Here is a 27,601-nt window from a genome sequence, read left to right as displayed (position 1 = left end):
AACTGACACTGAGGAACTAACTGACTAATGAGGAGTTGTAGGAACTGGAACTGGAACAGCTGAAGAAGAAGCCAGAGGAAAAAAGAACCTACAAGAAAAATCACCGTGAAACATTTAGCAGAAGCTTTTTTAGACCTCAACCACCTCCTTAAAAACTTTGAAAACACAGACCCCAACACCAAAAGGTTTTAATTAATAGAGAAGAATGTTCATGATGCATTATCTGCTTACAAGCACATCTATGATTTTAAAAAAGAAACAAACCAAGCAAACCACCATGGACAAATTTCTGAAAAGAGTGCCATCTCCTCAAGAAGAGTCTCAGGTGGATCCTTCAGAAGGTATTCCAGAAAAAGGCATTGTTATCATGGGAGACAACAGCTCCGTGCATGTTATTGCCCCTGAAGAACTTCCAGTGGGACAAGATGTGCAGGAAGAAGACAATGATGTTGATGACACTGACCCCATGTAGGCCTAGGTTAATGTGTGTGTTTGTGTCTTAGTTTCTAACAAAAAGGTTTAAAAAGTAAAAAAAAAAAAAACAACTTTTAAAGATAAAAAAGCTTATAGAATCAGGATATAAAGAAAGAAAGTATTTGTGTACAGCTATATGATGTGTTCATATTTTAAGCTAAGCATTATGAGTCAAAAAGTTTTCAAAAATTAAAAAAGTTACTAATTCATTATGGAAGAAAGAAAAATTTTTTTATACATTGAGTGTAGCCTAAGTGTACAATGTTTATAAAGTCTACAGTAGTGTACCCTAAAGTCTTAGACCTTCACATTCACTCACCACTCACTCACTGACACACCCAGAGCAACTTCCAGCCTTGCAAGCTCCATTCAGGTAAGTGCCCCCTATATAGGCATACCATTTATTTATTTATTTATTTTTGAGACAGAGCCTTGCTCTGTCGTCTGGGCTAGAGTGTAGTGACATCATCATAGTTTACTGCAACCTCAAACTCCTGGGCTCAAGTCATCCTGCCTTAGCCTCCCAAGTAGCTGGGACTAGAAGTGCATGCCATCACACCTGGCTAATTTTTCTATTTTGTAGAGATGGGGTCTCCCTCATGCTCAAGTTGGTCTCACTCCTGGCCTCAAGCAATCCTGCTGCCTCAGCCTCCCAAAGTGCTGGAATTACAGGCATGAGCCACTACGCCCAGACATTTTTATCTTTTATACCATATTTTTACTGTACCTTTTCTATGTTTAGATACACACTTACCATTGTATTACAATTGCCTAAAGTATTCAGATCAGTAACGTGCTGTACAGGTTTGTAGCCTAGGAGCAATAGGCTATACCATAGGTGCATAGTAAACTGTAACATCTAGGTTTGTGTAAGTAGACTCTGTGATGTTTGCACAAGGCCAAAATCGCTTAATGACACATTTCTCAGAATATATCCCTGTCGTTAAGCAGTACATAACTGTATTTATAGCAGATGCTCTTTTGGTGAATGAAAAGGAAAAAATCAGGGAATAGTTAAAAAAAAAAAACTAAGGTCACATTTTGAGGTTCTGAGTGGACACCAATTTTGGGGAGGACATTATTCAACCATTGAATCTATAATTACTGGTTAATGCCTTTATTACTTTTAAGTAATGGTAAGTACAATAATGTAGATAAAAGGGAACTAAAAGGATCGGTTTGGGCATAGATTCTGCCACAAAACAGTATGTGGGAATGGGAAAAGCTCTTTATTTTTCTGGAACTTGGTTTTTTGTTCTATAACCTAAGGGGATTGGACTAAACAAAGCATCTTTCAGTTTTTCAATTCCATGATTTCCAGATCATATATTCATTCATCCTTCACCATACATTAATTGGGCATCTCTGGGACCAGGCCCCAGACTGGGACCTAGGGACACAGTGGTGGTGAATAAACATTTAAATGCATTCCCCCATGAAGCTTATACTCTAGAAGGAAAATAAAGGCATTGAAAAAAACTACACAAACAATTATAATTATGTTTACTTTAAGAAAGAAAAGTACAGATTGCTACGAGAGTGTATAACAGGGATCCCTCACCTGGTCTGGGCAGTCAGATGTGTTATGAAGGCAACAACAAGGCAAAAACTACTTGAGGCTTATTCTGTAACACCTTGTGACTGTAGGAAGTCAAGTAATAAACAGTAGATTTGAATCACAGCACCCTCTAACATCTCCAATAAGTTTACAAGTTCAGAATAGCCATGAAACCTAGTAGCAATATGTGTTCCTATTGTCTATTCTTCAACACTGAATCTTTCAACAAATTATGAGGCAGTTAGTTCTGTAAAAACAAGGAAATAGTTGTGGTAGAAGAGTGTGTCCTATGGTCTGGGCCTCAGAAAGATGGCCCCTTATTTTGCTTGTTCCTGAGGAGGCATGAAAACCTTTCCCTAAAGATTTTCCTTTCGTATTGGAAATGTAATTTTTCTCTTACTGTCAGATTCAACTCAAACTCTCCAAACCCCCAGATTGCAGAGGCCAAAGGCAAGTACCTGAAACTCACTCCCATTGTTTCCTTCATAAAATCGGGTTGGGAAAAAAAAGAAAAAAAATCAGGTTGGGATCCCCATGGTGCCTCTGGAGTTCCTGGAATGGCAAGGGAGAATTGGGTAGAAATTAAAAGATGGGAAGTTGGGGCAGGATTGGGGTCCTCTGAGAGAGAGAGAAGAACCACTGCCAGTTCAACACAAGAAGGCTCCTGTCTCAGCCCTGACTCTGTCCTTGACTTGTAGTCTGACACCAAGGTCATTCTGAACACCTCTATTACTATTTCTTCATGGAAATATTTCCTTGACCCATCTAAGAGGATGAGAGATGAGCTCCTTGAAATCAAGAACAAAATCTTCTTTTTACTTCTGTTTTCCCTATAGGATGAGCCCAGGGCTGCACACCTAGAAAGTATCCAACAACTACATTTCCGTCTATGTGGTATTAAGGGACAATTGAGAAGCAGTATAGATGGGGCACGGTGGCTCACGCCTGTAATCCTAGCACTCTGGGAGGCCGAGGCGGGAGGATTGCTTGAGCTCAGGAGTTCGATACCAGCCTGAGCAAGAGTGAGACCCTGTCTCTACTATAAAAAGAAAGAAATTAGCCAAACAACTAAAAATAGAAAAAAATTAGCTGGGCATTGTGGCGCATGCTTGTAGTCCCAGCTACTTGGGAGGCTGAGGCAGAAGAATCGCTTGAGCCCAGGAGTTTGAGGTTGCTATGAGCTAGCTTATGCCACAGCACTCTAGCCCAGGCAAGAGAGTGAGACTCTGTCTCAAAAAAAAAGAGAGAAGCAGTATAGTGAAATAGTTCAAAACAGGTCATTTAACTGCTCTTTGCCCATGTTTTCTCAACTGTTAGATAAAGATAATACCTATTTCATAAGGTCATTGTGAGCGTTAAATGAGATAAGCTATGTAAAGCACTTAGCACAGTGGCTGGCATATGGCAAGAAATCACTACTTGGTAGCTGTCATTATTTTGTTACTGTTGGGCTAGACCATATTCAGATCATTTTAGAGGGTAAAACAGCTCGTACAGTCATCCTTTGGTATCTAAGGAGGACTGGGTCCAGTACTCGCAAGCGTACCAAAATTCACTGATGCTTAAGTCCCTTATGTGACATAAAATCACATAGCATTTGCATATAACCTATGCACATCCTCCCATATACTTTAAATCATCTCTAAATTACTTATAATACCTGTAAATAGTTATGCTATATTGTTATTTATTTGTATAATTTTTTATTGTTTTGTTGTTATTATTTTTTTCTAATATGTTCCATCTGTGGGTGGCAGGTCCTGCCAGTCTGGTGGTGACTATAATTCAGGATGAGATGGCAACCTGAGTCTTGGACTGTTATTTATATCTGTTTAAATGACCATAACTTCATTTCTCCTTCACTTGGAGTAACGTTAAGAAAGGAAAGATTTACAAAGCAGTAAAGGAGTAAGCTCCTCCTTCTGTAAGCTCCAGGAGGGCAGAGTTCTTGTCCAATTTGTTTACTATTGTATCTCCAGTGTCCATGATGCCAGGCACAAAACAGATGCTCAAAAAATATTTGCATTTGTCAAAATTGAATGAATTAATATTCTGGATGTCATTGAGAACCTAAATGTTTGCTTTATGTGATTTCAGACCTTTAGGAAAGCCAACCCAATCTAAAAAATGCTTCAGTTCATTGCCTGCCCTAGTGTTAGAAATGTTCTCACTCAAGGCCTACCCCATTGGGTTAAGACTTTGTATCATCAAGAGGCTTTACAGAGATACTATAAACTCAATCATATTGCTAAGCAAAAAGGAAGGAAAAAAGGAAGAGAGGGAGGGACTTAAAAAGTGCTGGGGATTCCTCCATTGTTCTACTCAATAACCTTATGAGTGTGAAATGGAAGGTAGGCATCTGCTGTTTTCTCAGGCCGTCTCAATTCTTATATGAGCCTCTCTTGGAGCTGTAAGTCTAGTGATTAAAGAATGCCTTTACAGCATGCCTCCTAAATGCAAGCCAGCTCCTTAATCTGGTGCTCAACTGGAGTAACAGCAATCTGTTCCAACACTGATAGTAGATCTTCAACATGGCATTTTCCTAAGGGATTTCAAGAGCAATTTTAACTATAAGCAATTTCACCATATATACTGAATTTAGAATGTAACTTCAGGTCAAAATAGGCCTTCACTATATCCATTAAGCTATTGTTACCCATTAGACTTATGTGTGTATGTATGTATATTCTAGGACTAAAGATGGATGACAGCTAGTTTATAGTCTCAGTAAAATAAGAACTAATCCATTTGAGAATTATGTTTGTATCTAAACTTACATTGTGATTATTAATCATTTAGATGAGATTTTCTGCCTTGGTTATAATTTTTAGTAAATGAATTTGTTTTGATATTATATTTTGTTTTAATTTTTCCATTCAACAAATTGAGCACCTGCTAATACCAGGCATAGTACTGGATACTTTCCCACATGTTATTTCCTTTAATAACAATGGCCAGAGAAGTTTTTGTGAAAATCTGCTTCCTCCATTGAGGATCAATGAGAGACCCAGACCATGGGTGGGGCAAGGTAGAGTGTGAAATCTGCAAACGTTGGGAGGGAAACAGTGTAAATTGGTATCAAGATAGAGAATGAGAGGTCTGGGCCAGGTGCAGTGGCTCATGCCTGTAATCCTAACACTCTGGGAGGCTGAGGCAGGAGGATCGCTTAAGCTCAGTAGTTTTCTATTCCTGAGAAACTTCACTTAGGATGATGATCTCTAATTCCATCCATATTACTGCAAAAGACATGATTTCATTCCTTTTCACAGCTGAGTAGTATTACATGGTGTGTGTGTGTGTGTGTTTGTGTGTGTGCATATATACACACACACATACATTTTCTATATGCACTCATTAATTGATGGGCACTGTTGAGCCTAAGAATACTGAGTTATAGAAATGCCCCCTGTATTTCTGGAGACAAGATTTGATTTCAGAAGTCAAATAAGGCTTTGCCTTAAAGAAAAAAGAAATGTGTTAGTTCAAAAGCTGCCTTGTCTCAGGAGGGCGTCTCGTTGGTCAGTAATAGCTGCACTTCAAAGAGACAGCTGTAAACTGGGCCTATGGTTCTCACCTGTTTTGAAAGACAAGACAGGCCTCTTCCTAGAGCCATGGGTTGCCAGAGCTGACAAAGACCCCTGGAGATGAGAGCTGATCAGAGAGATATGCTAATGCCCAAGCTGGGCCCAGATGGAACCATGCAGTTAAAGTAATTAACACAAAGCACAGCTCATGTTGACTTCTGAAATCATCTCTGTCTCCAAGAACACAATCACTGGAGCCACGATGTCTCTGTTTTTTGCTAAAGTAATAGCCTTATCATAAAACTTAGAAGTTTGCCCCAAGAAGATTTTATAACTCATTGTTCCCCTAGTTAGAGTTAGTTAAAGGATCTGTAGTAGCCTTTTAGAAGACTTTGACCCTAAATCAAACGCCTGTTAGTATGTAAATCCCGTTGCCAAGGGGCAACGGGAGCCTGTACCTACCCTATATAATACCTGTGTGGAGTTTCAGTCTTTGATATATTTTTGGTGGGAAGAAATATATCCACCTGGATACCCTCCTTATATCTATTTTCATAAACCTTTACTTTATAAACTATATCTTTGGCTCTGTGTATTATTATTATTATTATTATTCTGTTTCTTACTATTTTTTCATCCTTTGCAATGACCCCTGCCTGAGAGACCTGATCAGAAGAAAAAACCTCTTTGCTGGGAGCGTAGCTAACTCCCCGCAGGGCACCTGGATTGAATCTACATCTTTGCAATTGTGAATTGTGCTTCAATAAACATTTGAGTGCAGTTGTGTTTTTGATAAAATGACTTCTTTTCCTTTGGGTAGATACCCAGTAGTGGGATTGCTGGATCTAATGGTAGGTCTACTTTTAGTTCTTTCAGAAATCTCCATACTGCTTTCCATAGAGGTTGTACTAATTTGCCATCCCACCAGCAGCATATAAGCGTTCCTTTCGCTCTGAATCTATTGTTTTTTGACTTTTTAATAATGGCCATTCTGAGAGGGGTAAGATGGTATCTCACTGTAATTTTAATTTGCATTTCTCTGATGATTAGTGATGTTGAACATTTTTTCATATGTTTTTTGGCCATTTGTCTATCTTCTTTGGAAGAACTTCTATTTGTGTGTTTTGCCCACTTTTTGATGGGGTTGTTTCCTGCTTGGGTTGAGTGTTTTTATTATGAAATGGTGTTGGATTTTGTCAAATGCTTTTTTTGCATCACTTGAGAGAATCTGGGTATGGGATTCTTGGTTGCCAGTTTTTTTCTTTTTCTTTTCTTTTTTTAAGCATGAAAATGAGGTTTATTGAGGAGAGAAAGACAGGATTATAGGGGAATAGTAAGATATAGGTTTACAGAGTGAGAGCAAGATACATTTGCCACAGATGACAAATGGACCCCTTGTCATAACAAAATGCCAACAGTTTTTTCCTTTCAACATTTTGAATGGAAGCCCTCTGGCCTCCAAAGTTTCTGATGAGAAATCTGCTGATAATATTATGAAAGATTCCTTGTATGTGATGAGTCACCACTTCTCTCTTGCTGTTTCCAAGATTCTTCCTTTGTTTTTGGCTTTCAAAAGTTTGATTATAATGTGTCTTTGTGTGGGTCTCTTTGTGTTCATCTTACTGGGAATTCATTGTGTTAGGTAGATAACGAGGGATTCCAGGTCTCCTAGGGATGAAAGTGGACATCTTGCCTTGGTCCAATTGCCCCACGTGGGAAGAAGGACAAGGGTGGGCCTCAGGCCCCCATCTTGGTCCTGCCCCACCTTAATCCTTTCCCAAGCAACTTCCACACCTTGGTTAGGAGGGAACACCCTATGAATCTGCCAATCAGCACTTAGTGCACCAACTGCAAAAGAATGCAGAAGACTCTCTAGCCCATGGGCCAAGCAGCATAGGTATGACAGAGTCTGGAAAGTGATCTAAAACAACCCACATGCGTAGTAAGACTCAGGTCATGCAACTCCCAACTGTGCAATCAAAGTGGTTCCATGGTGACCTCTGAACCACAAGGGAGGTGAAGCACTATAAAACAAGATGCAGACCATAACCAGGCCCTTTTTGCCCTTCCTTTTACTCTGCCTTTGCTGCAACAATGGATCCGGTCATCATCTGTGGTGTATGTACCCCACTCTGTAAACCTATATCTTGCTCTTGCTCTATAATCCTATCTTTCTCTCCTCAATAAAGCTCTTATTTGTGTTTGGCTTACTTTGGTGCGTCTGGTCATTCTTTGGCCATGAGCATACCAAGAACTGACATTTCAGACTGATACCTGACAGTTGGGCTTCCTGCATGTTTATATTCAAGTTTTTCATTAAACTTTGGGTGTTTTCAGCCATTATTTCTTCAAATATTCTCTCTGTCCTTTTCTCTCTCTTCTCCTGAGATTCCCAGGCATCTGGGACCATGAATATGTTATTCTGCTTGATGGTGTTCCACATGTCACATAGTTCTGTTCACTTTTCTTCAATCTCTTTTATGTTCCTCAGACTTCTATCTTCAAGTTCACTGATTCTTTCTTCTGCCTGCTCAGATCTGCCTTTGAATCCCTCTAGTGCGTTTTTTTTATTTTAGTTATTGTACTTTATAGCTCCAGCATTTCTCTTTGGTTTCTTTTTAGGTTTTCCATTTCTTTATTGATATTTCCCTTTTGTTCATACATTGTTTCCTTGACTCTCTCTACATCTTCCTTTAGTTCTTTGAGCATCTTTAAGACAATTGTTTTAATGTCTTCGTGTAGTAGATCTGCCATCAGGTCTTTTACAGGGACAATTTTTGTTGATTTATTTACTTCCTTTGACTCGCCATATTTTCCTGTTTCTTTGTATGCCTTGTGATTTTTTTGTTGAAAACTGGACATTTGCATCGAATAATATGGTAACTCTGGAAATCAGGTTCTCTCCCTTCCTTGGGCTTTGGTTTGTTATTGTTGGGGTTTTTTTGTTTGTTTGTTTTGTTGATTGTTGTAGGCTATCTCTGTGCCAAGAATCAGCCTGTGGTAAAGTCTTCTCAGGTCTTTTCCTGAGCCTGCGCTTTCCCTTGGGCATGTGTAGTCACTTTCTAATTTTCCCTATATATGTAGTTATTTTTAAATGCCCTAGTCTTTAATGCCTCCCAAAGGGGAAAAATAGAAAAAACGAAGGGGGGATAAAGTGAAGGGCACTCTTTAAATCCCCTGGAGGTCACTTCAGCAGGAGGGGTAGGGGCTTGCAACAATGGGGAAGGAGCAACAACAATGGCCCTGGCCTCTTTATCCTTACCTAAGTGGTCAGAAGCAGTAGTGATCAGAGCAAGGTCCTTTTTGCCCACCCTGGCTCCCACAAGCTTTGTGTAAGCTGCTCCAGGAGCATGTGCACAGCTGCCTGCTATGATGAGGCTGGGATTGGGGGATGGGTAGCTGCTTCTGTGCTAATTGCTGGACTTGACTGAAATTAACCTCACTTTACCATTCAAGCCTTTCCCTAGAAGTTGCAGCCTTCAATGAACTCCAGAGTTCCAAAATAGTTACAGATTCTTGCCAGTGCGATTTTTATCTAGGTAAGGATACAAATTCCTGGTGCTTCCTACTCTGTCATCTTCCCAGATTCCTCTCCTGGCTAATTCTTTTTAAGGAAGTAATTTTTGATTGTTCATTTACATACCATTGCTTTGTACTTGAGCATAATTATATTTTAGGGGTATAAGCCCCAATTAGCACCTGAGCCAAGGCTTTCTCTAGAAACTTGATGTTTTTTTCTGCTTTCTTTCCTTCATTTTTTTTTTTTTTTGAGACAGAGTCTCACTTTGTTGCCCGGGCTAGAGTGAGTGCCGTGGCGTCAGCCTAGCTCACAGGAACCTCGAACTCCTGGGCTTAAGCGATCCTACTGCCTCAGCCTCCCGAGTAGCTGGGACTACAGGCATGCGCCACCATGCCCGGCTAATTTTTTCTATATATATTTTTAGTTGTGCAGATAATTTATTTCTATTTTTAGTAGAGACGGGGTCTCGCTCAGGCTGGTCTCGAACTCCTGACCTCGAGCTATCCATCCACCTCGGCCTCCCAGAAGGCTAGGATTACAGGCGTGAGCCACCATGCCCGGCCTCTTTCCTTCATTTTTCTTTTCCACTTCACTCAATCCCCATTGCCCATCTCATCACCCAATATTCATCAGACTCAGGATGTTGCTCTTCTTCTGCCAACCTCATATTCAAATTCCTTATCTATCCAAAGGGCTTAGTTGTGGGTCATATAATGAATTAAAATTGGCCGGGTGCCGTGGCTCACGCCTGTAATCCTAGCACTCTGGGAGGCCGAGGCGGGAGGATCCCTTGAGGTCAGGAGTTCGAGACCAGCCTGAGCAAGAGCGAGACCCCCGTCTCTACTAAAAATAGAAAGAAATTATCTGGACAGCAAAAAATATATATAGAAAAAAATTAGCCAGGCATGGTGGCACATGCCTGTAGTCCCAGCTACTCGGGAGGCTGAGGCAGAAGGATGGCTTAAGCCCAGAAGTTTGAGGTTGCTGTGAGCTTGACACCATGGCACACTAGCCCGGGCAACAGAGCGAGATTCTGTCTCAAAAAAAAAAAAAAGAATTAAAATTTAGAAAACATTCACATTTGTGGAATGCTTCACAGTTTTCAAGGTGTCTACGTCATCTCATCTGATCTTCTTTTCAGCCCAGTGTGGTAGGTAGATGAGATTGTGGGGTTCAGACAGTTTATGTGACTTGCCCAAGATCACAGAGAGAAAATAACAAAGCCTAAACTGGAATCCAGGTCTCCTGACTCCTGTCTTTCCAGTTGTCTTCATCTCTACAAACCGCCAAAAAGAAATTGGTTTCTAGAAATAAGGATAAACAGACAATGCTTGCTGCAGAGCTCTGTTTTAACTTACTTTCTTCTGGAGAGTCTCTGAGCTTCACATCATCCAGAGGGTAATAAATTATGACTGCTGAAGTTAAATTAAAATGTAGAGGTGAATCTCTAAAGTGAAAACATTTTATTTTGGAAGGAACAACTGCAGTTTGGGGCATACACATAGACCAGGCAGTCTTCAGTATGTCTGAGGAACGGAGAGAAGATTGGGAGTTTTATTACAAAGAGAAATGTTATGTATTGTCATGAAAGAAAGCTCATTGGCACTCGGAAAGCTTTTGGGAGCTGGCAAGCTCTGACTGGTGAGTTATGGTGGTAGGTATAACTAGTCTTAGAGTCACAGCAGGTCATTTCAGCAGCTACTAGGTAAAATTGGTTTTAGGATTACAGTAGGGCTTTTCAGCACTTAGGCTTGTAGCAAATTTAATTCTTAGAGCAGATGCTTTGTGCCCTGAGTGCTTCTTGCCCCCGGCCCCTTGACTCTGATTTAGTTGAGTATGACAAGAATGACTCAATTTGTATAATCAGCTTGCACGTGACCTTGGAAATTCTTTTTTTTTTTTCTTTTTTCCCACTCATACCTGCAGTGAGGAATGACCTTGTGTATTTTAGTTGATTCAAGGAAAAACCAAATGAGTAAGAAGAGGAGAGCTACATCCTAATAGGTTATGGAGTCAGCAGAGAGAAGCCCCTTGAACTGGTGAAAATCTAAATAGAAATCTGAAAATTCTAAGACCAATATTTCCCCAAAAAATTTCCAAAGAGATTTTACTAATAAGACAGGCTGGGACTTAGTAGTAATCTGCTCATCTGAGATTTGACTTCTCCACCAACTGCTCCTTAACTCACAAAGAATTTTTTTTTTTTTTTTTTTTTTTGAGACAGAGTCTTACACTGTTGCCGGGGTGAGTGCCCTGGTGTCTGCCTAGCTCACAGCAACCTCAAACTCCTGGGCTCAAGTAATCCTCCTGCCTCAGCCTCCGAAGTAGCTGGGACTACAGGTTCATGCCATGATGTCCGGCTAATTTTTATATTTTTAGTAGAGACAGGGTCTCACTCTTGCTCAGGCTGGTCTCAAAATCCTGAGCTCAAGTTTTTCTCCCCGCCTCGGCCTCCCAGAGTACTAGGATTATAGACATGAGTCTCCACGCCCAGCCAACACAAAGAATTTCTGAGTAAAACCCTTCTTTGGAAGGGTTTGGTTTTTTATGTTAACTCACTAGGCCAAAGTTTCATTCTGTCTCCTGGGATCCATTCTGAATTGAATTCTCATTAAACTCTGCCCATGAAGTATCCTCAGCAGAACCACTTCCCTACTAATCCCTTTTAATCTCAGTGTCAACATCAATTCCAATTCCAAAGTCTAGGGAGAAATATAGGGAGACCAGACCACAAGACTTGTGGCAACTAGGATGAATATGAAAGCAGGAGTTTTGCTTGGTGGAAAGCAAAGAGATGAGATGGGGAAGTCAACCGCTGGGAGCTCCTGCTGTTTTTAAAAAAATCTCACAGCAACAGCCTTGCCTCTGCTACCCAAGGACAGGAAAAACTCTCTGCTCTGGCTGCCGCCCTTAAAGAGGCTAATAAGGGACATAGTCACTTGCACTGTAAGTAGAAAGAAACAACTTTCTTTTATTCTTCTGCCTACAGAGATTGTATTTCCTTCTCTGAGTTTAAGGTTCAAATGACCTGGGTTGCTAGAGATCCCTCTATACTTTTGCTTCTTTTATGAAACCTACTCTCCTTACCCTGCTTACTGCTGCTTTTCAGCTAATGAAACATTTCCTCTTTTCATTGTGTGTCTACAAGAATCTTCCTGCCTGTGAGATGGAGTGAATGATTTTTGTAGTATGATTGGTTGTTTTCTTGTTCTTAACTTTGAAATTACAGACAAGCAACAAATCTCCTCTGCTATAAGATGAAAAATAAAGTGCCTTGGCTCTTTGGGGGAAGCATATAAGTTTAGGTCGCAACTTTAATCTGCTTCTAGAATGAGTGAAGCTGCTGCTACTCAGGAAAGTTTAAAACTTGACAGTCATCCCATTTTCTTGGAAAGTTAAACAGATTTATTTGATTCACTTTTATGGGTCAGAGTAGTTAAGAGTTTAGTGTAAAGGAAGCAATCAATCTTTTGTAACTAGTGGCTTCTTATTTCTCTTTACCATGCTTTTTCTATTTCCTAGCAGTAAAAAATAAAAATAAATTATCCTAAGATGGAAGCAGTCCTAAATATCAACTTTGACCCCAGAGTCACATTTTTAGCGCTTCTTTAAATGTCTTTGGAAATTTGTTTGTAGTATCAGATTTTTAATGACTCTCACAGAACAAAATTTAAGATTTGAGGATCAGTCTGCATATGTAATATTGGTTCATTTCTTTTTCATTTATTTTTGACACAGGGTCTCACCCTGTTGCCCAAGCTGGAGTGCAGTGGTGCAGTCACAGCTCCCTGCAGCCTCCAACTCCTGGCCTCAAGTGATCCTCCCACTTATGCCTCCCAAAGCACTAGGATTACAGGCTTGAGGCACTGCACTTGGCCCCTTACCTCAGTTTTTAAACACATTGACATAAATTTTTTAAATTTGGTTTCTTATCCCTGATACATCTATAGTTACGTTCCCTTTTACATTCCTAATATTATTTATTTGTTCTCTCTTGATCAGTATTATCAGAGATTCATCAATCACATTGGTCTTTTTTTTTTGAGACAGAGTCTTGCTCTGTCACCCTGGGTAGAGTGCAGTGGCATCATTGTAGCATTGTAGCTCAAACTCCTAGACTCAAGCTATCCCCTTGCCTCAGCCTCGCAAGTAGCTGGGACTACAGGCACGTGCCACAACACCTGGCTAATTTTTCTATTTTTAGAAGAGACAGGGCCTCACTCTTGCTCAGGCTGGTCTTGAACTCCTGAGCTCAAGGAATCCTCCCGCCTCGGACTCCCAGAGTGCTAGGATTATAGACGTGAGCCACCACACCTTGTCCACAATGGTCATTTCTAAGAACTAAGCCTCCCTGGTGGTCTAGTGGTTAGGATTCGGCGCTCTCTCATTTCTAAGAACTAGCTTTTGGTTTTCTTGAGTTTTTGCTTTTTTTTTTTTTTTTTTTTTTTGAGACAAGGTCTCACTCTGTTGCTCAGGCTGGAGTGCAGTGGTGCAATCATAGCTCACTATAGCATCTAACTCCTAGACTCAAGTGATCCTCCCACCTCAGCCTTCTGAGTAGCTGGGACTACAGGTGCATGCTACAACACCTGGATGATTTATTTATTTAACTTTTTGTAGAGATGACATCTAACTATGTTGCCCATGCTGATCTTGAACTTCTGTCCTCAAGCAATCCTCCCACCTCAGCCTCCCAAAGTGCTGGAATTACAAATGTGAGCCACTGTACCCAGCCCTCTTTCCCATTTATAAAAAATCATGTGCCCAAACTCTCTAGACAGATCATTGCCTTAGATTTTGAGTGTGGGGTTTTCTTTGTGGAGGGGAACTGGAAAAGGTGATAAATAGAATAGTAGAGGAGGAAGGTAAAATGTGACGAGCATGCAAGAACAGGTTACCATGGCCTCATTTCATATTTATTAGAGCGGAAACAGCCAAAATTCCATTTATCACCAACCTTCCTTTTCTTTTCTAAGTGTTTGATTTTTCAGAATGGATGCCCTTTTTGACACATTTTAATGCCCATTAAAAAAACCTCAAGTTAATGTTTTTCGATTATGGGTGAATTTGCTCTACTTCAGTGACATTGGACATTTGTTCCATTGTTTCCTTTGGAAAGGCTCAAGGAGGCTAAATGGATGGCATATTGGAATCATTTTTTTATTTTCTTTGGTTATTTTGGGGGCCTTAGTGGGATCAAGAGATTTTGACCCACTCCAAAAAATACTTTCATAGGTGTCTATCTCAAAACCTTTTCTACTTTCTCCAAACAGAACTAATTCATACATATTCTTAAGGTTTATTCTGCTGTATTTCATTGGTACTGACTTGATCCTTTTCTGCAGAAAATTTCATCTGACATTAAAGACTCTTCTCTTCTTTCTGCTGTAAATTTGTTGAGAGCTGTCACAGACCATCAGCTTGGCTTGGGTTATGCTTAGTGAGTGCTTATGCAGAATGCACTCCAAGTAAAAGGAATTCACAAATCAAAAGACAGCATGATTACTAGGGCAAAGAAAAGGAAGAGAAGTGGTTTCTGAAGAACAAAAACAAAATCAATATAGTACCAAATAAGGTCATTGTTGAGTGAAAGATAAAACAAGCTGAAAGGAATGATGTCAGGAGATTTAAAGTAATCATTTAGGCAGGGCACAGTGGCTCATACCTGTAATCTTAGCATTTTGGGATGCCGAGCTGGGAGGATTGCTTGAGGCCAGGAGTTCGAGACTAGCCTGGGCAACATAGCAAGACACCATCTCTACAAAAAATTTTTAAAAATTAGCCGGGTGTGGTGCCATGCACCTATAGTCCCAACTACTCGGGAGGCCAAGGAAGGAGGATCATGTGAACCTAGGAGTTCGAGGCTGCAGTGAGCAATGATGACACCAGTGCACTATAACCCAGGCAACAGAATGAGGCCCTGTCAAGAAAAGAAAGAAAGGAAGGAAGGAAGGAAGGAAGGAAGGAAGGAAGGAAGGAAGGAAGGAAGGAAGGAGGGAGGGAAGGAAGGAAGGAAAGAAAGACAACAAGAAGAAAAAAAAACAGCAATCATTTAGCAGTTTCCACCAACATTGTATTCCTTATACACTGTGGGAATGACTATCTGGGAAGCCTAGACTCTGACCCCTGTTTCAGTGAAACAGGAAGACAGATGTCATACTGACAAGCAGCTACCTGAATGATTCTTTTCCTTTTGTTTCTTGAGAAGGGATGCAGCCTCAAGCCTTCTTTCAAATTCTAACTTAGGGCCCTTTACGTAGAGCCTGAGACTGCCATATGATTCTTGGTCTCAGAATAGTCCTGAAGCAGCTGTCTACGTAAAACCAAAACCACTCATTAAAATATTATTCAATTTGGGCCGGGCGCGGTGGCTCACGCCTGTAATCTTAGCACTCTGGGAGGCCGAGGCGGGTGGATCGCTCAAGGTCAGGAGTTCGAGACCAGCCTGAGCAACAGCGAGACCCCGTCTCTACTAAAAATAGAAAGAAATTATCTGGCTAACTAAAATATATATAGAAAAAATTAGCTGGGCATGGTGGCGCATGCCTGTAGTCCCAGCTACTCGGGAGGCTGAGGCAGTAGGATCGCTTAAGCCCAGGAGTTTGAGGTTCCTGTGAGCTAGGCTGACGCCACGGCACTCACTCTAGCCAGGGCAACAAAGTGACACTTTGTCTCAAAAAAAATAAATAAATAAATATTATTCAATTTGGCATCTCTTAGGCATAAGAATTAGATGAGCCAATAATTCAGTCACAATAGTCAAATCAGTCTATGTGTATAGATACAGCCCAAGAGATCAAATAATTTTAGTGTTGCTTCAGGTATGATGGTGTACACTTATAATCCCAGCTACTCCAAAGGGTAAGGTGGGAGAATCACTTGAGGCCAGGAGTTTGAGACCAGACTAGGCAACATAAACCAAAAAAAAAAATTTAGTGTTGTTAAAATATTCTGATTCTTGTTTAAACAGTAAGGAAAAGGGTATTCAAGACTATTGTAATAGGGATATTGAAACAGGGTAGAGATTTCAAGCTTAACTCTAACACAGCAAAGGCAACTGGAGATTTATAGCCAAAGATCAGAGTGAGGGAGTCAGGGACTGGAAAATTGCTAAGAGCAGACATTAAGGAGGATTCTTGCTAAAAGCAGGTCAAGGATTTGTACTGTGCATCAAAGGTGAGGGTTGAGGAACTTGATTAGATACCAAGGGTGCGAGGATTCTTGCTAAAACTGGGCTAAGCAGGCCAAAGATAGGACCAGGGGCCAAATTCGAGTACTAGTTGAAAAGAAAGTTCAGAGATACCTAACTAAAGTTTGGTCAAGGAGAGTCTTTGTCAACATCCACAAGCTTTCTTCTCTCCCCCTCCATTCTTTCCCATCCTGCTGGCCCAACCCCGCCAGCTGCAAAAGAGAGATCTCCATTTCCCTATGTCAACCTCTTCCCTCATACTTCTCAGACACCCTCCTTACTGGAAAATGGAGACTGCCAGACTCTGAGGACTCCGTATTCAGCATCTCAACTAGCAGATGTGTCTGTGACTCATTCTAGTCCCTGATTGCTGGGGTGGGTTTATTCCTCGAAGAAACAGTCAGGGCCCTTTCCACTTTGAAAAGTTTGCTTTCCAGATGTGGACAGCCATCTCTGACAGCCCCACTGGCAGCATTTACAGTCCCCGCCCAGGGGGGAGACTTGTCAGTAGAGGAGGAAGAGCTAGGGATTAAGCCAACAGATCACCCTGCCCTTAGCTGGCATATTTTTAGTCAGACAGTTGACAGATTTCACTGTTGGAGTACTTGTATACAGAACTGAAGAAATTATAAAACCACGGCTTAAGAAGTGGAGTAAATACTGTTTGGGTTGTTTTTGTTTTTGTTTTTCCTACCATCACAGATTGGACTGAGCCAGGCCAGCAAACCAAGGAGTTTACAGTTTTCTTTCTTTTCACTTCAGGAAAATATACCAACCTTCTTGTGTGGCTCTGTAGTTAGACAGACCTGGGGTTGACCCCTCTCTTTGTCACTCACTACCTCCGTGACCTTGTGCTCTGGGTTTCAGTTTCCTCAGCTTGGTAAGAGTATTAAATATACATAAGGTGCCTAGAGCAGAGCCTGGCATATAGCAGATACTCAATAAGTGGAAGCCATTATGATTCATGCCTCTGCCTTTGTCACTAACTAGCAGTTTGAGTTGTGTTACAGTGGAAAGAACAGTACAGTGGAAGAGGTTCTCGTCTGGGCTCTTACTGATTCAAGTGTCTACTTGGGAAACTCCTTTCCTACTCTAGGCCTCAGTTTCCACATCTGTGGAACCAGCGTGGATGGACCAGATCAGTGTTTCTCACACATGGCTATACGTCACAATCACCTGGAAGCTTATTAAAAACAGGTCTCCCAGGTTCCACCACTGGAGATTCAGATTCAGTGGGACTAGGGAAGGTTTGGGGGTTTATATTTTGTAAAAGCTCCCCTAAGAGAATAGATGAACAAATGTGGTATATTCACAGTAGAATATCAATTAGCAATAAAAAATAACAAACTGCTTATCCATATAACAGAAAGGATATAATCTCAAATTATCATGTTGACTTTCAGGTATTCTGTTATACCAAAAAAAAAAAATATTGTGTTGAGCAAAAGAAGTCTGACATAAAAGATTTTATTCAGTATGATTCCAGCAAAACCGATCTCGTGATAGGAATCAGAATAGAGGTTACCTCTGAAGGGTGGAAATGGGTATTGACCGGAAAGGGGCACAAGGGAACTTTTAGGAATGAAAGAAATCCTCCATACCTTTATCTGAGTGGTAGTTACACAGGTATATGTACAAGTTAAAATTCATCAAGATAGATACTTAAAATTTGTGCATTTTCTTACATATAAATTATGTCTTAATAAAGTATTGTTAGGTTCGGTAGGAAAAGCATCCCTGTTGACTATAATGCACAGTCCGGTTTAGGTACCCTGGACAAGATGACCCCCCCCCCCCAAGATCTTCTTTAGTTCTAAAGCCCTGTGATTCTTATAGTCCCACTCCAGACTCAGGGCCAGTCACTTTTATTCACAAATTAGATCATCTCTTTTAAGTTTCTTGGTCAAAGACAAGGTCAAAGATGTTAAGAAAAGCCAAAGTCCTGAGTCTATCCTAGCACTTAGATAAGGGATGTTGATGAAATGTCTTCCAAGCCCCAATATGACAGAACAAAGGCCAAGAAAAGGACATTAACTCACCTCCAATCTCATTTATAATCTGTCCTGTTGGTCCTATTGGTCTAAGGGGACCAACAAATCTTCTGTTGTTAGTTTTCTTTTTCTTTTCTTTCTTTCTTTTTTTTTTTTTGGAGACAGAGTTGCTCTGTCACCCCAGCTGGAGTGCAGTGGCATCATCGTAGCTCACTGCAACCTCAAACTCCTGGGCTCGAGCCATCCTCCTGCCTCAGCCTCTTGAGTAGCTGGGACTATAGGTATGTGCCACCATGCCCAGCTAATTTTTCCATTTTTTTATAGAGGCAGGGTCTTGCTTGTATTCATGCTAGTCTAGAACTCCTGAACTCGAGCAATCCTCCTGCCTTGGCCTCCCAGAGTGCTAGGATTACAGGCATGAGCCACTGCCCCTGACCTGTTGCTGGTTTTCTTTTCTTCTCATTCATTCTTTCATCAAATCTTTATTGAGTGCCTGCTTTGTGCCAGGCATTGCTTAGTACTGGGGGTAGCAAAACAAATACGACAGCAAGATACTTGCCTTCACAGAGTTTAGATTCTACAAAGGAGGGAAAGCCAATGCAGAGATAAACAGAGATAATTATGAATTGTGATAAATGCTGTGAAGAAATAGGATGAACAGGATAGAGAGAAACTGGGGAAAGACACTTTTAGATAGAGTGGTCAAAGAAGGCGTTGATATTTGCACAAAGATCCAAAGGTTACCAGTGGTCTAGCCACGTGAAGAGCTGAGGGAATCAAGTTCAAGTCCAGGAAAAGAACATTTAGGGCCAGAGAAATAGTAAGTATAAATACCTGAGGTGGGGAAGTATTTGGCATATTCTAGGAAAAGGAGTACAGTATATCTAGAATGCAGTGATTTAGAAGGAGACTCTATCAGATGAGATCAGAGAGGGTAGCAGGATCTTGTTGGAAATTTGAATTTTATTTCGAGAACAATGGGAAGCTAGTAAAAGTCTTAAGCAGGGACTATTATGATTTGAATTGTGTTTCAGAAAAAAAATATCACTCTGGCTACTACATAGGGAATAAATGGAATAGGACAGAATGGAGGGAGGGATGTCAATTAAGAGACATTCAGTGGTCCAGGCCACAGTGATGGTGGCTTGGCCATCACGGGCTTGGCCAGGGGAGCTGTAAGCTTTTGGTTTATGGCTTAGCAGGGATTCTGAACCTCTGGGAGTGGGTTAACCAAAGACAGAAAGCAAGAACTAACCACTTCAGATGTTGGTGAATCCTTCTTGCTTAATTAGCCTTATCTTTCTAATACTTTCCCCTCAAGTCATGGATGAGGCTGGTTAAAGGATCTCTCAGAATGTTCTGCTCAGTCCCTGAAGTGCCTTTCTTCAGATCCATTCATAAGAGGACAGTCTTGAGAAGAGAGGCAAATTTATGACCAGGGCTTCTCCAGGCCCTTTTCATTAGTCCCTTCTTCCCTCTTGGTGTCCCATGGCCAGCTTCAGCAGAATCTGCCTTCCTGACATCATGTCCCAAAGCTCTCTGGACACTTCTTTCTTTGTTTCTTCCTCTATTCCCTTCCTCAGAGCTCTGCCCTTAGATAGGAAAATAGAAAACTAATCCAGTCCAGCAGCACTAATTGCTACCAACTTAATTGCTACTCTCATGTCTGAGATCATTTGCACTGCCCTAGTGACCCATGAGACAAGCTTTAGAACCTGGCTAATTAAGGGGAGATATTTTGAGGCAGAATGTAACTTAAATTCTATTTTGTAATTTATTCCCACTCTGCCTTCCCCTAGAACTCAGATCATCAGAGAGACCTTCCTTGTCTGAAGAAAAGCATTAACTAGAAACATTATCTTGGAGCTCTATGGCCTGGGTCAACAGGTAGAGGAATTTGCAGCAACATGGGATAGGACTGGCTTTCCACAGGCACCTCAAGAGATGACAATCCAGGGCAGTTAATCTTGCCCTTTGCAGCCCCTGGCCAGATGACCCCCTCTTGTCTGGCAGAAGGCAAGAGCCCAGAGGTAGCCTAGAGAACAGTGGGCCTGGAGGAGGCAGTTCTTAAGCAGGCTCCTGGAAGGGAGATGGAGAAGGAGATGGGGAATAGCCATGGCATTCTAGACAAGGTAAAGAGAAAGTTGTTTGCAAACCAGAAGCTACAAATCCAGAAGTGCACAACCCTGTCCTTATCTTGTTCTCTATTCCCCACACATGGTTGTATAGGGACATGCTGGAGGTCAAGCATAAGCCCATGTCTGACAACAGCTGATTCCAACTGATGCTGACTGGGCTGCTTTTTCCTTCCCCTACTCCTCTCCTCACGTGAGCTGGAGCCCACTTAGGAATGAGCAACACTAAGTCACAAACCCTGGTCTCCCAGGTAGAGTGAGCCATGTATTATTCTGGTCAAAGAAAGTCATCCCATTCAGAGAGAAACAGAGCCTTCACCTTAGCTTGGCTATAAATGATTGCTCCACTCTTGGAAATCTCAAGAGGCAAGAGCTCTGAACCATAATTGACGTTTCAAATGACTGAGATCTGCCAGACACAGAGACCAGACCAGAGTACAATTTACTTCTTTTTTTTTCCTTTTTTGATATTGTGAGAATATTTTTAAGTATAAAAATTTCATGTCACTTCCACCCAGAATTGTCCTTATTTATCACCATGTTTGCTTCACCTTTTTTATTTTTAAAAAATTGCAGATGAAGTTCCCTTTACTGTTCAACTCCAATCCCCACAACTCTTCTATTTCTTTCTTTCCCTTGTACTTATCTTTCTTTCTCCTCTCTCTTTTCCTTTTCTGCCTATTTTATTCTCCTGTATTTAATTCTAAAATCTAGTGAGTTTAACATTTTATATGCCCCATTCCTAAATAGTATTTTTAGGAAAGACTAATTTAAGTTGATATTTACCTTACATGGCTCTGGATTACTTGTGGGGCTTTTGATATACCTGGTCCTCAACTGAAACAGTTTTCTGTCCTATTGTATAAGTTGTAATTATTATGTTATGTGATGCTTTTTCTTGTATTACTTTTAAATTGCCTCTGAAAGTATGTCTAGAATTCAAAAGATATTTTAAGGAAATTGAAACATTAGAATGAATTTAAGGCCTCTCAATGTTACAAATTCAAGGAAAAACACTGAACTGACCGTATCAATTCTAGTTATGTCAGACAAAAATTAAAATCATTTTTAAATTATAAAATCACATGACTTAGACCACAGTTCAATTTTTACCAAAAACATTACTATCCTTACCAGAGTTAGCTGCAAATCATTGTCTATTTCCAGAAATCAGATTTGCTCTCAGAAGGCAAGACCTTGCTATCAAAAGGAATATGTTACAGCCTCTTTGAAGGGGATGCCACTCATTTGGAATCACAGCAAGTAGAAGAGAGCTTAAAAATTTAATTCAAATCCTTTTCATACAGGTGAAGAAAAAGATACACATAGAAAGAAATAACTTGCCAGAAGTTGCACAGCGAGTTAGTGGCAGGGCTAAGTCTAGAACCCATGTTTCCGGAAGCTGATCTATTCTTTGCCCCAGTCCTTTCCATTGAGATATCTGATGCCCAGAGCCCTGGTTAGACAGCTGCAGGTGATGTCTATGGGCAGTCTCATTATTATATAGCTGTTAGGGTATGAGCTAGTACATGCGAGTTTTGAGAAAAATTTCTCCAGACAAAGATTAGGATAGAAAGAAGTTTATTTATTTTCCTCTGGGCAGAAAAGGGCCAACACAATGTAAGAGAGGGAGACAGTGTTGGCAGAGAGAAATCAGGGGCTCAGGCTTTTTATTTAGGAGGTGAAGAAGGTTTATGGCTGTAGCCAAATTAACAGGGTACGTGAACTGTTGTATCCACTCCTAGTGGCAGGCTGATGGCAGATACGATTTTGGGCAGGCTCTGAGGCCTGAAGTATGTCCCCCCTGCTGTCCATCCAGGTACTTCTTAGGAACTCCTCAAGGCTATAAAAACAAGTTCTAAAAAGGCACTCTTAGTCAATAGGTCTAGCAATCATAAAGTTAAAAAATTTACATTTCCTTTTTGTCTGCTGGGGTCCTTTTAGATGTTGTGAAAACAGAGCTCTGCAGGGTGCCTGAGAGATAGTACAGAGAGAGCTCATTTTTCTGTTACTTCACTAGCAAGACCAACCATCCTTTCAATAAGTTACTGCTAAAATTTTTTTTTGAGATGGGGTCTCACTATGTTGTCTAGGCTGGTCTTGAACTCCTGGGCTCAAGTAATCCTCCAGCCTCAGCCTCCCAAATAGCTAGGATTACAGGCGCACACCACCACACCTGGTGTGAGTGTAATTTAATGTTTCCTCCAATCCACAAACTTCTTCATAGCAACCATATCATATTATCAGTGTCAACTTTCTCAATCCTGTAACCACAGCTGGCTTCATGAGCATTCAACTTGTGCAGTTGCACAAGGCCCCATGCTTAGAGGGCCTCGGGTGTGGTTTAATGTTCTCCTGTCCCCATCTCTTAATTTTTTAACAAAGGGTCCTGCATTTTCATTTTGCACAGGGCCTGACAAATTTAGGTAGCCTTCGTATAACTTATCTCCTAGGAGATAGGAATGAGGAGGAATTTGGTCTCCTTGTTTTATTGGGAGAGAAGTAATGGAATACCTAGAATTATTTCTTGGGAGAGGATCAGGAACTTAGTACCTGTACTCCTGACTCAGGCCACCCACATCCTCAGGGGCATCTGCTTGATTTGGACTTGCAGGATTTACTGATGTTCCCAGGATATGGTTTGGCTTCTTAAGAAACCTCCAGCTCACATAACTGATTAAAACAGGATAGAAATCTCAGTAATTGGCTTTGGCTGTGGACATCTAGCCACCATTGGCCTGAAAGGCTATAGAAGAAAGCCTCTCTCTAGGGCAGGATATTCAAAGAGAGTGGAAGGGGCAAGGCAGCAGAGGCAAGAGGAGAAAGGCACTCCAGCCTGCTGCACAATGTGAGAGAGGGAGGACCTGGCACAAGCTTCACAGAGGTAAAGGGCCTGGCCCTAAAGGATTAAGATAACAAGCTATCCCCATCACCGTAGCTAAGGGGATGCTCTCGGTATACAGTCTATACACTTAGTGTACCCCACTCAGGGATGGTCTGCACACTATAGTCTCCTGTATTCCCTCAATCAGTGTTCTTACACAGCATGCATGTGTGTATAGACACACACACACATACATACACACATGTGAACAAGATTCCTAGGTTACATAAATCATTGCATTTATTCATGATTTTTCATGCCCTTTTCTCCAGGCCTTAGTCAGATTCAGTCACACTCCTGCATTTATAAATTCTTCTATTCTTAAGGATACACAATAAGTGGACTTTATAAAATCTTTCTTTGTATAACTATTTAACCTGCCCCAATAGAACAATGACCAGGAGGCAAGAAACAGAAATCAGAGATTTGCTATGATCTGAATGTTTATGCCCTCCCAAATTCATATGTTGAAATCCTCACCCCCATGGTGATAGTATTAGGAGGTGGGGCCCTTTGAAAGTGAATAGTGTTATGTCCAGAGCTGAGAGAGACACACATGAAACCTCATGTGTAGCAAAATGCTGTTTTATTTTGAGCATCTGTGTGCAGATGGGTGGAGGCCAAAGAGCATCCACCCAAGGAAGGGGAGAGACTTGGGTTTTGTAGAGGGTTTTTCTTGGGGAAGTGATTAATACCTGCACAGATAGGAGAGGGGGTAGCTTTGTCTTTATCAGGGGCGATAGGAAAGCCTGCGTCGCTGCAGCTGTCTATGGTCGAAGTTAGATTTATAACCTTGGACTCTTCAGACTCCTGCGGCTTTTGTTTCACAGGCTTTATGATATTTTTCAGGTTCCCACTCTAAGTAAACCTAACAAATAGGTCTTAGGGACAGAGCTCTCATAAATGGGATTAGTGGCCTTATAAAAGAGCTCCAAGGGAGACCCTGTCCACTTTGGGAGATTAGAGTGAGAAGACTACTGTCTGTGTAGAAATGGGCAGAGTGAGAAGACCACTATCTGTGCAGAAATGGGCCCTTACTACATATCTAATCTGGAACCACCTTGATCTTAGACTTCCCAACCTCCAGAACTGTGAGAAATAAATTTCTGTTGTGTATAAGCCACCCAGGCTATGGTATTGTGTTATAGCAGCCTGAATGGACTAAGACAGGATTCATAGAATTTTAGAATAGAAGGATTCTTAGATTGTTTCATTCACTAAACAAATCTTTATTAAATTTCTACTCTGTGCCTCATACTCTGTACTGAGTCATGTAGTCTTGTCCTCTCATTTTATAGATGAGAAAGCTGAGGCCCAGATGGACCCAGGGCCATTCAGCTATTTTTTTTAAAGGTTTTTAGAGATGGGATCTTGCTGTGTTGCCCAGGCTGATCTCAAACTCCTGGCCTCCAGTGATCCTTTTGCCTCAGCCTCCTGAGTAGCTGGGATTACAGGCATGAGCCACCATGCCAGCCACATAGCCATTTAAATGTTCACTTAGGTGATCTGACTCCTGTTTCTGCAACACTACCATCACCACTTCTATCCTCTTCTCCAACACGGCTAACTGCAATTCATCCCTCTGTTTTCAGCTTCCCTAGCACCCACACTAGCTTAGGTCTCCCATAGCACCAGCTTTATTAGGATAACTTATTTAGTTGTCAGTCTTCCCAGTTAGAATGTCAGCTCTGTAAAGACAGGCATCATATCTGGCTAGGTCATGATTGTAACCCAAGAATGTAGCAGAGAACTGGTTAATAGTAGGCACTTAACACATATTGGTTGAATAGTTGAATGTATGTATGTGTGAATGAATGAATGAGTGAATGAAGGAAAATGGGGTTATAAAAGGAAGCTTAGCCTGGTTATATGTTCTGGAGACAAGGAGGCCAGTAAGGAGGCTCTTACGGAAGAACAGAGGGGAGGAGTTGTGCTCCTAGGACAGAAGGAATGGAAAAGGAAGGATGGATGTGAGAAATAGGGGGAATGAAAATCACTAGAACTTAGTGACTGATTGATTGGGTGTGAGGAACAAGAGAGAAGGAGAAATTGCTCTCCAAGCTGAGTGGCCCCGCCAGTGTCATTAGAGGGGTGCTCCTAAGGAGAGGAAGGGGATTCGTTCAAATACAGTTCAGCTCATTTTCCTCAGTCCTAACCTACAAGCCATCCCAGGCAACCCTGATGGCTAGACTGGACCAAGCTAAAAAAGCCTTTCAGCTGGGCAGGAAGTTGGAATCCAAGTGGCCCTGGGATCCAAAACAGGCAGGAAGGCAAACTGGAATAGGAGCTCAAGCCTATAATCCCAGCACTTTGGGAAGCTGACACTGGGGGATCAGTTGAGCCCAGAAGTTCGAGACCAACCTGGGCAACATAGTGAGACCTTTGTCTCTACAAAAAATTTAAAAATTAACCAGATGTGGTGGCATGCACCTGTAGTCCTAGCTGCTTGGGAGGCTGTGGTGGGAAGGATCTCTTGAACCCAGGCATTCAAGGTTACAGTGAGCTATGATGATGCCACTGCACTCCAGCCTGTGCTACAAAGTGAGATCCTGTCTAAAAAAAGAATGCTTTGGGTTGAGAGTAATGGAAGACTCATACTAGTTTAAAATGTAAAGGAAAATAAAAATCTCAGGACCCCCCTGCACCCAATTCCTTATTCAAAAGGGAAGATCAATCCTGGAGGCTGAGTCATGCAACACCCCCTTCCAAATGAATAGCTTTTACTAACTTTATGCATCAGCCAGATATCCCCGGAAAGGCAAAAGGCCTCAGGCATCTATGAAGGACTGGCCCCACAGATCATTCATAAAGAAATTCTTTGCTGGCCTCCCATAAACAAGGATATACAGATTGTAACTTTGGGTCTGCAGGCTAAGTCTAGCTCCTAAAACTAGTCTGTTCCACCCTAATAATGTTGATCACAAGTTTATCTTCCCAGGTTCAGAACAGAGACAAGATCAATCATTCTTTCACCTACCCAGGGACATCTGCATAATTGATTCTTATTTTACTCCCTTTTTCTCTTCAAACATCCACTTTATCTTAGGTAAGATGTAGATTTCCTGGGCCTCATAAGAATGTAACCATTTGCCTCACTACTCACCTCCCTCCTTTGCCTTTCTGTATGCCATCTCCCTTTAAATACTGAGTTCTCAACCTGAAGAAGTCAGAAAGAAACAAAAAAGATGCCAGCTGCCAGCTAAGCAGAGCATCATCGACATTATTGTCATCGCAGAGGAAGTGGAGGAAGAAGAGGGAGACCCTATCCCAGGTCCCTTTGCAATGGCAAGTGGAAAAATAAGGAACAGATTCTCATCTTTTCTTCCAGAGGAATAAATTTCAGAACAAGACATTTAATGATGGACTTGAGAATGCTGATGCCTCATTCTAAAGCAGATACTAAAATGGATCGTAAAGATTATTTGTGATTAATGAGGTCTGTGAAATGAAAAACTGTAATAAATGCATCTATTCATCTGTTTTGAAGCTAAGAAAAAAGAGGATCTCTATATGTGGCTTTCAAATTCACCTCGTGGACCAGCTGCTTGCTAAATTCTTTGTTCAAAATATTTATACCCTCGCTGAACTAAAGATGACTGGAAACTGTTTGAAAGGTTCTCAGCCTTTTTTGTCTTTTGACCCTGCTTTTGATTAATTACCACACTATGCTTTGTTAAAATAACTCTTAATTTGGATCTGTAGTATACCACGGTATCATCTCAAAAGCCAACGATTTGTGGACCATGTGTTTACTTTTACCATTTTGGAGAATAGAATATGGTTTTGGAATTTTCAGATCAAAGAAGATGCTGCTTTTAGAGAAACAGGACCTCATTTTGTATTAAATCTCATAAAAATTATCCAGGGAAGTTTTGGAGGACCAACTTTATATGAAAATCCTAACCACCAGTCACCAATCATGCATCAACATGTCATAAGATCCATCACAGTTGCAAAATACAAAGAGAAACAGCAAGTGAAAGAGGTGCACAAACTGAGAAAGAGCCAGAGACACTTGTTCCACATGATCCCACTGCAGATGTGTTTGTTATACCAGCTGAGGAAAACCAATAGAAATACAGTGGGTAAAACCAGAGCCAAAAATAGATTTGAAAACAAGAAAGAAAAGGATTTACAAAAGGCAAAGAAAAATGAAACAGGATGGACAATGGGAAAGCAAAGCGAATTGCTGGATAACTAATTTGTTCCATAATTACTTTGTATTTATTTTGTATTCAGCATGTAAATACTTTTATTATTATCTGGTACTATCTTATGTATAATTAGTGTGGCATTCAAAAGGAAGAAAACTTAAAATCTTAAAAT

At 41.0% G+C, this 27,601-nt stretch overlaps 1 protein-coding gene and 1 pseudogene across 6 annotated transcripts in view; both read left to right on the top strand.

The window, feature by feature from the left end:
• LOC123622425 (agouti signaling protein) overlaps positions 1 to 27,601 on the top strand; it is a 202,413-nt gene that overhangs the window by 157,898 nt on the left and 16,914 nt on the right. The window lies entirely within an intron of this gene.
• Positions 278 to 27,524, top strand: LOC123622750 (annotated as a pseudogene).

Source organism: Lemur catta, chromosome 17 (assembly GCF_020740605.2).
Source record: "Lemur catta isolate mLemCat1 chromosome 17, mLemCat1.pri, whole genome shotgun sequence".
Taxonomy (NCBI): domain Eukaryota; kingdom Metazoa; phylum Chordata; class Mammalia; order Primates; family Lemuridae; genus Lemur; species Lemur catta.
The sequence above is the reverse complement of the archived record's forward strand: the minus strand, read 5'-3'. Positions and strand labels throughout refer to the sequence as shown.